Below are 9851 nucleotides of genomic sequence, written 5' to 3'. Positions count from 1 at the left end.
CCATCACTTTGTATTCTTTGATTTGATGGAGGATTTATAAAACTTCTATCAAAATAGGTCGCACGACAATCACGTGTGCAATGACATTTCATACCATGCCCATTAATGACAAAAATTACCTTCATCTTTTGAAGGATCATTTGAGAACTCATTATGTTCTTTGAAGAATATAAACTTCTAATTCTTTAATATATATGTTGTGTAATACTCAATATGCACATCTTCAAGATGACAAAATCGTTCATGCCAACTTATGAACTTATTTGTACTAGTAAACTTCAAGTTTACCATGTCATATGAGTTTTACTTTGTAAATTTCAGATTTATTAGAATATGAATAATTTTTCAAGTTTGCTATTTTAGAGTATATTTCATAATATTTCTTTTCAATTATTCTACCTCTTATGGAGGTGTTACTGCTATTACATTCACCCCAGAGAATGAATGTGTAGTTTTAACAATCAAAATTCTCATTCCCAAGAAATAAAATATAATGATGTTTTAAGGCTATCAAATTATGATAACTTAGAATTTCTTTCAAGATATTGCTCTTTCATGAGTAAATCGAGGCGTACATATAATGTAACAAAATATTTTGTCCTTGTTACGCCTAATATTCATATTCATAAATTCAATCACATATCTTCTTCCAAACATACTATACACTGCATGCTACCACATTCACTTCAAGAAATAAAGTATATTCAATGGAACATATTTCATGACTTTTCAATAAAATTTTGCCTTAAATATTATTATATCATCAATATATTATTTTGAGATTAAAACTCACCGTCTTATCCATATAAAGATATCTTATGCCAAAAATTAATGAGACTTAAACCCAACATCTTATCATTATAGTGCATCAGGACTTTTAATTCAATGTCGTACCATCTCAATGGCATGAGATTTAAATCCATCATCACACCTTCGATCAATAACATATTAGGCCAAAGTATAATAAATTCAAACTTGAGTCTATAACAATACCACCACTTTGTGATCATCAATATTATTTTCAAACTTAATGAAAGAACATGAGTTAATAATATACTTATCTTATCATAAAGAGTAGAAAGGTGAAATCCAAATCGTGATGATCACATAGTTCTTGTGGTCTTGCCATTTCCACCTTTCAATTTAATTTTCTTTTCTTAGCCATTAAATTTCAAAACGATAGAAACTCGTGCTGATAATATGTTGTAAAATAAAAATAAACTATTAATATCAAACTTAAAAAAATAAGAGAAATTTAGAGAATTTAGAAGTACATTTGTTACTATTTTAATGATCATAATAAAATGTATTAGTTATAGACCACTAAATTTAGTTCTTAGGGTTGTCAAACTTGACTAAATTTAATTTTTAATATTATTAAACTTGACTTCAAATTAACAAGTAGGTAAATTAATAAGTTAGCCAACTAATTAAGTATTCAAATCTAATTTAAATAAGTAATTTATTGTGTTCAAATTCAACTTGGTTACTAACAACATTTCACACGTATACATGACATCATATTATATAACACGTATCCATGTTTGGAGGGTATTTTTTGTAGAAATTTTGTTGATTATGGATCCGCCGGACAGATTTACGTCATCTACCGACGATAACAACCTCCGACGGCGGCGATGGTGGAACGGAGTTGGATTCGAGCTCGGTAGAAGCTTCCAGTAGTTCGGATGAAGTAACGAGTGACGTCAGAGATGGTGAGCCGAAGGTGGAGCGTAAGGAGGAGAAGAGGGAAACGGCGCCGTTCAAGTATGTATATAGAGCGTCGGCGCAGCCTCATCGGATGAATAAGGAAAGTTCACTTAGCTCTGCTGGTATTTTCAAACAAGTAAATGCTCTTCTCCTTACTATTTTTGGCTTGTTTTTATGTAATATAGTTACCCCGTTTTGTCCATATTTATTTGTTATTTTGCGTTTTACGAGAGTCAATTTGAGTAATGTTCGAAACTAGATTGAATTAAATTAATTTGAATATTTTGCTTTCTAAATTTAGATGTTATACTTGTGATTCTAATTATGTCAATGTGGAAAGTTGAAATTAAAGTATTGAAAAAAGAAAAGGGTCCTAAGGAGGAAGTATAAAATTACACGTTGCAATCATTCTTGTACATATATGATGGTAAAGTACATTTTGCTTTATGATAATGAGTTTGACTACTCGTCGGATCTAAATTGAATTAGATTGTTTTAATATATTAAGTTACAAATTTAGATGTTCGAAGAAAATTGTACGACAATATTATAAGTTGCAATGTTTCTTATATTGATAGATAAGAAAGTACATTTTGCTTTATGACAATCAGATTGACTAATCTTAAGAGCTAAAATGAATTAAATTAATTTAATATTCTAAATTCTAAATTTAGGGCCCATTTGGCCATGAAATTTTTTTCCTTTTTTCCAGAAAATATTTTCGGAGTTGGAAATTGTGGTGTTTGGCCATGAAAATTCGAAAAATAATTCCGAAATTTTTTTCTGTAAAGGGAAAATAGGTTTTTGTTGTTTTCACAATTTTCCAACTCCAATTTCAACTTTTATTATTATTACATATAATTCCAATCTTTTAAATTTTTACATAAAACTCTCCTTATAACATTTCTTTTCAATATTACGTATATAGCAGTTTTAAAGAATAAGATAATTATAATTTCAAATTTAATGCTATCCTAATTAATATATATCTTTTTTTGTTTCTCATCATTATTTTTATCCCTTATTTAATTTTCTTCCTCATTTAGGATGTTATTTTACTGCTAATTTATATTTATACCCATAAATATATAAAATATTATATTTTTTTATACCCATAAAGTATTATATTTATAATAAAAATATACAAAGTATGTTATATATAAAGTTTATACCATGTGTATATACCATATACACACATATTAATATACAAAATATTAAGAAACATACTAAGCATATTTATAATATAAATATACAAAATATGTTATATATGAAGTTTATACCATGTATATATCATATACACATATATATAAAAATACAAAGTATAAAGAAACATACTAAGCATATTTATATATTTATGGTATATGATATAATATACCATAAATATGCAAAGCATGTTTTACGTAGAAATAATTTATTCACACACAGATATCTTTCATGTATAAGAAAATTAAAGAAATAAATTAGCGGCACCCTACAATTTAATAAAAACTCATCATTTCCTATTTTTTAGGAACGAAAAATAAAGGAAATAAATTAAATAAATTCCTAAAAAAATATATTTGTTTGAAAGATAATATTTGTTATCTAAAAAACAGGAGGCAGTAATCTGTTAATGTAACATCCATATTTAAAATTTTCAAATATGAGAAAACGACTATTAATGTAAATATTATATATGTCGTAATTGAAATTCATTAAATATGGCTATGTATATGTAATTATTTTTATAATCGTGGCTAATTGTGTTTTTTTTTCATTATTAGGTAAATTTTAGTTGGGTGATTTTGATAGTTTGTAAAAGTTAGGGCATAAAATCATATTTAAAAAAGTTTTTTCAAAAGTCAAAAATTTTTTTCTAAAAAGGCATTGTCAAACATAACTCCAACTCCAACTCCAACTCCGGAAAATTTTAGTTTTCATGGCCAAAAGGCTACTTAGATGTAAGAAACCCATACAAGAAATACTACAAGTTGCAATCTTTCTCATACTAATGCTATGTAAAAATACATCTTATAATGTTGGTCAAAATTTATGGAGTTGGCTCTCAGGAAGCCAAACTGATAAATAAATGGAGTACACTCTCTATTCACTTTTAGTTATCACGTTATGCTTTTGTCAATTTAATTAAGTTTTGAGTTAAATTGAATTAGATTAATTTATTATTTTAAATTTAGATATTTGCAAACTAAATTTGGTTAATATATGTTTTTTTTATATCATTTTGTTGAGATTACTATAGTATTTTGACGTAATGTATGTGTGCAATCTACCCCCTCATATCCCACTTGGTGTGATTACACTAGGTATGCTGTTGTTGTAAATGTTCGAAAACTACATGAAAAATACTGAAAGTTGCAATCTTTCTCATACTGATACAATAAGAAAATACATCTTATACCATAACAAATACATCTTAAAATGTTCACCAAAGTTTATGCATTTTGACTCTTGAGCTCGAGAAGCAAAATATGATAAGTAAAAGTGAACGGAGAGAGTAATTGGTTTATTATTTATTTAGTTGGTTGAATTCAACTAAAGGAATCTAGTTAAAAGGTTGGTAGGCTAAAGTTAGGTTATAATGGAATGTTAGTTTTGAACATGAGGTACTTTTCGATCGTTTTGTTCATTACACTCGCTAAGCAAGGATTCAAGACTTTTTAGCTATGTGATTGGTTGTTGTTTAGCGTTTCGAGTTGCATAAAAGATGGTTCAGCTGAGTAAACAGATAAAGAATGAGTAGTATGGTGTTATGATTCATACAGGGGCTGAGCCAGAGGCGGAACCAGGATTTCAGGCAAGGAGTTCAACATTCAAAGAAAACTAAGTCGAATGGGGTTCAACACCTACTATAGTCACATAAAAATAATTTTAATTATGTATAAATAGTATATTTTTCCATCGAAGGGGGTTCGGACGAACCCGTTAAAGAGGGCTGGCTCCGCCTCTAGGCTGAGCTGCACTTGGCCGAAGGGGTTCATCCAAACCCCCTTCGGCAAAAATTTTTAATAATCGTTAAAATTATTTTTTATGTATATACAGTAGATGTTGAACCCCCTTTGATTAGTTCGTATTTTTATTTTTGAACCCCCTTAATGAAAATCCTGGCTCCGCCATTGGATCCATAGTTGGGTGGCCGACAGAAGCCAACTTGTTCATAAGAAATTTTTTGCAAGGATGAATTGGCATATATTGTTTAAATTTGCATTATCAGTGTTCACTAATGTTTCATAACTTAACCAAGACAGTGGAAGTTAACAATTAATGGTGTCAAGAATTTCAAATTCGTATTATTTGGAGTTGCGTTTCAGGTGTCTTACAAGTGATAAATAGCTTAATTTGTGCGAATCTCCCAAAAATAAGTGATTTTAGAGCTCTTTTTCTAATTTAGTTGGTGCATCTTGTTGTAGAGTCATGCTGGCCTACTCAATCTCTGTATAGTGGTGCTTATTGCTGTAAACAGCAGGCTGATTATTGAGAATTTGATGAAGGTATGCATCTTTCTCTAATGTCAGTTGTCTGTTCCATTTGGCTAGACAGTTGAAACTTTCCCGATGTATGATTCATCTTTATTTACATCAAATAATCACTCTTAGGGGTGGCAATGTGACTGGCCAAACAAAGTGAATATCTTGGAGTTGTAATGTTTCTATTAAAAAAATACTAGAGAAGGAAATGTGTTGAGTTGCCATTGCAGGTTGATGAATATGTATTTTATCAAGCACTTAGTGAGGAACCCATATCATGATTTCAGGATGCTATGTTCATGGAACTCTTGGGAGTATTCCACCCTTAATCTGTAATATGAAATTTGACAAAATGTAACTTCACCCTCTTTCCAAAGTGTTAGGGTTTTTGTCCTGATTTTCTTACCAAAATGAAGTTAATACTTTTTTTGAAAGGAAAATAAAAGTAATACCATAGTTATTTTTACTTTTTTCTTAAAGGAAAATATAAAACTTTTCCATATTTGGCTAATCTCTTCTTGGAGGAAAGGTTTTGGAAATTTATAAATAGAAGACCCCTCTTCTTATACCATAACATAATAGCATCTACAATATAGTCATTTAAGATTCTTTGTTTATGGGGAGATTTTCTATCAGTTGTTTTTAAGTTTTTCAATATTGTTTTTAATATGTAGGTCGTTTGACCGAATCATATTAATAATGTCCTTTTAATATATGTTTTATTTGTCATCTGAATTATAGCCGTCTTAGTTTGCAAACTATAAGCTTTTGCATGACGCCTTCTCAATTTCGAACCCAACACAAAGTGCTATGCTGTTACCGGAAGATTATGGTCTCAAAATCCAAATAGTTACCTTGAAAACCTGGAAAGAGGATGGGGAGAATGGGTTTAGGAAGAGTCTGATGGAATAATTGCAATCAGAATCACTAATTTTAGGATTTCCGAAAATTGAAGAATGCCATAAAAGTTGGCTGGGAAGGGGGAGAGGGACAAAGTGAGACAACACTAAGGAAAAAGCAAATGAGACGTAGGGGGTGGAGGCCTCAGCCTATCCGAACCTGGCCAACGGGCCTCATTGCTGTATCTAATCCCTGTAACAATATAACATTTTAGCAGCAATAGGGTTATAAGATATGACTACATTTCAGAGGGTTCTTAGTATTAATGTTGCACACGACAATCTCTGGACTGCTATTGCAGTATGGCTTGTTAATTGGGTCTGGCTTCTGGCAAAGTTCAACATCAGTCAAGATTGGCTACTTCTGATGTGCTGGTAATGTTCTTAAGACGTTAATCTGGGTTTTATGCTGACTGTACAAAATAAAATAGGGAAAAAGACACCACACGACCATTTTAAAAACAAATAGCCTAAGTTTGACATTTTGCCAAATGCATGATGGCACTATTCTCCACCATTTCTAATCCAGCAACTCAATAGATCTGAGGTGTGCTCTGGCATGGTCCAGCCGTAGCCTGTTACGTTAAGGAAGAGGTTCCATAGCTGTGTAGTGAAACTGCAATGTAGGAAGAGATGTTTGTTTGTTTCCCCTGTCATATTACACAAGAACATTGGGAACTAGCTGTCTTCCTTTCTTATGTAACACTTCTTGTGTTAAGCATGCTTTCTTAATCACCAACCAAGTAAAACACTTTACCTTGGTGGGGATAATACTTTGCCAGAAGTAATTCCAGTGATATTGATATCTCACCCCAGATACTTCTAGACCTCTTTTATATGCACTACTTACTATGAAGGCCCTATCCTTTTTGTGATTCCACAACCACCTATCTACCACTGGAGTGATAGTGCTAGCCCCTCCTAACTTTCCATGCAAGGTAGCCACCCTATCCACTTCCCAATCATTTAGCAACCTTCTAAAAGAGATGTCCCAGCTCTGTAATGACCAGCAATCACTCACTTTAGTTTCTGGATTTGCACATATCCAGAAGAGGTCCGGAAATTGATCCTTGAGGGGAAGTTGGTCAATCCATGCATCATGCCAGAAGCTTGTCTTGATTCCATTACCTACCTTAATACTTAGTTTGGCTTCCATCAATGGCCAAATATATTCCTAATAGTTTTCCACACCCCCACACCATAAGGATCAGAGACTATCTTTGAACACCAGGGATTGATTTCACCAAACTTTGCCACAATAACTTCTTTCCATAAGGCGCCTTCCTCTTTAGTGTATCTCCATAGCCACTTCATGTGTAAGCTTTCATTTTGCAGCCTCAAATTTCTGACTCCCAGCCCCCCTCTCTCTTTGTTCAACAAAACAGTCTTCCAGTTCACTATACAGTAACCCTTTCCTTCTTTATTTCATTGCCATAAGAAGTCTCTTCTTAGCTTGTCCAGCTTCTTCACAACTTTGGCTGGCATTGGAAACAAAGACATCATGTAAGTAGGTAAAGCATCTAGGACAGAATTGATAAGGATCAATTTACCCCCCAAAGATAGGTATTGTGCCTTCCTCTCTGTTCTTTCCGAGATACCATCCCAGATTTCTAAAGCCTTATGCTTGCTACCTAGAGGCATGCCCAAATACGTTGTAGGCAGTTGGTCTATTCTGCAACCCAGAATGCTTGCCAAACCTTGAACCTTTCGCCTTTGATTTTACTGGGTTGGTTAGCCGCTTATGAAAACTTAGTTGAAATTTAAATTCTGAGGAGATTACTTTCAAATATGTTTCCAAACTCTAGTTTCTTGCTGAATATGCATTGAAAAATTAGTGAGTAGTTATTTTAAATTTCACAGGTGTGATTCTGCTTTCCTATCTGGTGTCATGCTGATGAGGTTTGCTTGCATTGTGGGGATGAAACTGGTTTCTTATGCACATACAAATTATGATATGCGACAGCTTGCAAAGTCTGTGGATAAGGTATGACTAGTTTATTAATTTGTCGTGGATCCAGAAAATCTGTCCTTGATTTAGGTTTCTCCTGAAAATTTATAGACAAATCAACTTTTCTTTTTAAACTTTGGTACTCTTGCTGGGTTTTTGCTCATCTGAGATAATGTCACAAATTTGAAGTCGCTCAATTAAGTTTTTAAATATTCCAAGGTGAAATTTCTGAAATCAACTATTCTTACGACGTTAATAACAAGAGTTTGGCTTACTTCATGGTTGCTCCAACTTTATGCTATCAGGTAGGATCAGTTGACCTTTCCAAAGTTGTTGTCAGAGATTTCATCCCCTGGTAGAATACTTACTACACGTGCATTACAAACCAACAATTTTGTGTTTTTCTAGATTCACCAGGATTTTGTTTAAATAAATCTGTCGAGCAATTCGGTTTATTTTTTTTTGAAGATTTTCATATTTTGTTTTGTTTTCTGCCAAGTCTATACAAATTTAAAGAGATTGTAGGTCTTTGATACTACTATACCTTCTATGTGATTTTATTGCCACTTATGTGGAGCTTCTTCCAGAATTGTCTCTGTGCTAATACTAAGGAAACTATATATGCTTTAGACCCTTTTTTTCTCTTCAAGTTTTTGTTGGGTTCATAGTATATGAATGAAGTGTGAATGGAAAAAAATGGAGAAAAATTGTGGAAGGAAGGAGATACCAATTTAGAAGGTATACTCCCAAAGTGGAAAGTCCACTAATTCTCCCACATTGGTAGGAGAAGGAAACTTTGTAGTGTTTATATTAATGAACAATTACTCCACATGATAAGTGAGGCAAGAAAATAAAGATGCCTCACGCCGTCGTCGTCGTCGCTTGGCTCGGCTTCGGATTTGGATTTGGATTTGGCAAATGATCGATCGATGAGATCTATCTTTTTGGACAAATTTTATTTGACGAAAATCTGATCTAAATATATGTAAAACGCAGAAAATATTTTCTGTTGGACTCCATTTATATTCCGAAACAGTGTTTCGAAATTGTGCAGTGAACAGTGTTTCGAAACTGTGCAGGCACTGTTTGAACTAATGCTGCTTCTGAATTGCTGTATTGTTTCTGAACTGATGTACTGGTTGAACAAACTGATGCAACCATTCAGCAAAAGGACACACTTATTCATGAAACAAGATGACTGTTCAGGAAAAGATGCAATCTTTCATGAACAGACATAAACTTATAGCAAAGGTACAACCTTTGGATTGAACCATTGCCTCTCTTCAGAAGAGGCATGTTGTGGCTATAAATAACCTGCTTTCTTCCACAGGTTAAGAAAGAAAAATTTTCAGAATTTTAAGCTGCTTCTTCTTCTTCTTAAAAATACACTTTAAATACTTAAGTGTGATCATTCAAACCGTGAGTGTGTTCGAAGAATCCGCCTATTTGAGGTACCTCTATAGTCGTATTGAAGGCCATTTTATCTTGGGAGGAAGATTCCATAACCTCGGGTACAGTGAGGGAAATTATTCCTTAAGGAAAATCCGTGAATTCGGACGACTTGGCCTTAATCATTTCTGTTTCATCTTTATTTTCTGAAAAATAAATACATCTCTTGGAAAGGTCATTTTGATCTTGTGTTGAGGGTATTTAATACTTCATTGTGTTTTTGTTCATATTTGAACTCGAGTTGAAGTTGTTGATTTGTTATACAGATTCTACGTATCCGTATTGTGGAAGATAACAATCTTAAGGAATAAATTTACAGAATGTGTATTGCTTGTTTTTGGAGATTAAAGCTTAGGTTTTCTACTCCGCTTGAATTTAACT

At 32.6% G+C, this 9851-nt stretch overlaps 1 pseudogene; it reads left to right on the top strand.

The window, feature by feature from the left end:
- Positions 1-1460: 1460 nt before the first annotated feature.
- Positions 1461-9851, top strand: part of LOC107858851 — a 16993-nt pseudogene continuing 8602 nt past the window's right edge.

Source organism: Capsicum annuum, chromosome 2 (assembly GCF_002878395.1).
Source record: "Capsicum annuum cultivar UCD-10X-F1 chromosome 2, UCD10Xv1.1, whole genome shotgun sequence".
In the NCBI taxonomy this organism is placed as follows: Eukaryota; Viridiplantae; Streptophyta; class Magnoliopsida; order Solanales; family Solanaceae; genus Capsicum; species Capsicum annuum.
The sequence above is the reverse complement of the archived record's forward strand: the minus strand, read 5'-3'. Positions and strand labels throughout refer to the sequence as shown.